At 59.1% G+C, this 2,104-nt stretch overlaps 1 protein-coding gene across 1 annotated transcript in view; it reads right to left on the minus strand.

Annotated features, from left to right (window-relative positions):
- Positions 1–1,752, minus strand: part of Tmem200c (transmembrane protein 200C) — a 5,362-nt gene extending 3,610 nt beyond the window's left edge. Inside the window, exon 1 of the mRNA XM_004635830.2 lies at positions 1,658–1,752. The gene's annotated coding sequence lies outside the window, so the exon portion shown is untranslated. The remainder of the gene's footprint in view (positions 1–1,657) is intronic.
- Between the last annotated feature and the right edge of the window lie 352 nt (positions 1,753–2,104).

Here is a 2,104-nt window from a genome sequence, read left to right on the forward strand (position 1 = left end):
ACTGCTCAGAATCCCAGGACTCAGAAGAGTAGACAGTTAAGTAGGTAGCGTCCTCATCCTAGCAACAATGGATGGCCTAAGACTGTGTTTCCCCAGGGGCAGCTGCTGGCTCCAGCCTTCTCATGAGGTCATCTTTGGGAAAAGAAGGCCGCACGAATCAATGGGCTGCCTTTCAGAAGTGTATTTAGTTGTCTGCAATACAGCCTGCTTAGAGAGATTCACAGGTGCCTGTTTTTGGCGACCTGGGAGATTCCTCAAATCCCAGGCCTGCTAGGTGCCCAGAGTTGAAATGCTTTCTGTTCCACTGGTCTTGTTAGCCCTCATGATAGGCACACTAATACTGTGGCTATTGCCTGAGCCTGGAAGATGCAGTTGTCCCTCACAGGCCTGTTGGTATTTTATCCTTTCTAAAATAATCCACATTTTAGAATAAACGGCCCTTTGAAAATGTGGGATTACTTGCTTTGAATTGGTGTGGCATTGAGCACCTTTGGCCCTGAGCCCTTCTCTCACTGTATGGGTAAAGCCAGACTTTCTCTTGTAGCAAAGCAAATGGGAATCCACAACGTTTGCTGATCAATGTCTCTTTGGAATTTAGCTGAACTGCAGTAAACAGAAACACCAGGTAGGCTAGGGAGGGGTCTATAGAGAGAACACAACTGTACACCTTTCAAATTGTGTTTTTAAAAACTGTAAGTACACATCTTATCACAACCCCCCCTGCAAAAAAAAAAATAATTGCATTTATTATGTAGTTGCAAGATAGACTCCTGCTTCCAGCCCTAAACTCCGGCCACCATTGCAGGCTGGAGGTCTGTGGTTATCTTGAAAAGACTTTGAGCACTAGACATTTTAGAAGCAAAACCAAGCACCGTCTGCAAGGTGCCTCCCGGGGGAGAAGCGCTACCTAGGGGTAACGGTGAGGCACCCCAGATCACTGGCGGTCCTGGGAAGACAGGCAGCCACTCCCTTCCTCTAGGGCTCAGGGAGCCAGGGAGGGAGCTCGGCCAGGATCTCAGCAATCCTGTACTAGAGATCTTTAAAATGAGTTTAATAGCTTGTAATTAGCTCCCTAGTTTAATATTTCTTCAGCTCTACTGAAGGCAGAGCTTGCCAGCGCACTGCCACCCGGCAGGAAAAGGTGACCAAGGTCCGTGTCCCGGGAGACCCCCTCGGGGGCCTTTTCTTTCTTTCTCCCCATGCAAGAAACTTAGCGGCGAGGGAGGCTGGCTGCCCTAGCGTTCGCTGCCTGTGCCGGGCTTCCCGTGGTGAGCAGTGGAGGATGGGAGGCTTCGGAGGGATGTCTAAAAATACAACCGCTTGCAACAGACTGTCAAGTTCTCCTGGCTAGCGTTGGACCGAGGCCCCCTGCATCCGAGGCTCTGCGCCCGGCGTCCCCGACCCCGAGCCCGGCGAGGCAGCGCGCCCGGGCCTCCGGCGTTGGCCGTGTTTGTGCCGGGGTCACCTGCGCCCGGCGGCTCGGGCGGGAGCTCAGCGGGCCACCCGCGCTCGTCCCCGAGCTGCGCTTCTGCGTAGATCCCGGGAAGGTGCCTCGCCCCGGACGCTGGCGGCGGGGCCGGGGCCGAGGGGCGCGGGACACGGGGCGCCCGGGCCGGTGACAAAATGGCAGCGTGTCGGCGAACAATCGCTCACTTACCCGGGCAGGGCGCGGGCGCTCGGGCGACACAAAGGCAGCATGGAGAAACTTTTCAGCCCGAGCCGACGGCGGGGCTCGGGGACGGCGGCGCGGGGTCCCCCGGGCGCGCGCGGCTCAGCGGCCCAGCGGCGGCGAGCGTCCTCGCCGCGTCCGCGGCCCCCTCCGGCGCCGAGGCGGGAGCCATTTCCAAGAGTTTCCAAGAAGTGTCGGGTCCCCGGCGGCGCCCTGCATCCTGCTCGCGAGGCTCCCTCCGGCGCTCCGCCTCCCGCACGCCGTGTCCCCTCCCGCGGCGCCCGCGCGGTCCCCGGCCTCGCGCCTCTTTTGTGTGGCTGCGGCGCGCCGGGCTCCGCCGGGTGGAGTGGAGCTCGGGGCGGCCGGACTGGCGGCTGTTGCTAAGAGACCGGAGCCATGACACAGGGAGATTGCGGCAGGAGGCAGTCGGTGCCC

The sequence above is a fragment of the Octodon degus genome, unplaced genomic scaffold (genome assembly GCF_000260255.1).
Source record: "Octodon degus isolate 3935 unplaced genomic scaffold, OctDeg1.0 scaffold00075, whole genome shotgun sequence".
Taxonomy (NCBI): domain Eukaryota; kingdom Metazoa; phylum Chordata; class Mammalia; order Rodentia; family Octodontidae; genus Octodon; species Octodon degus.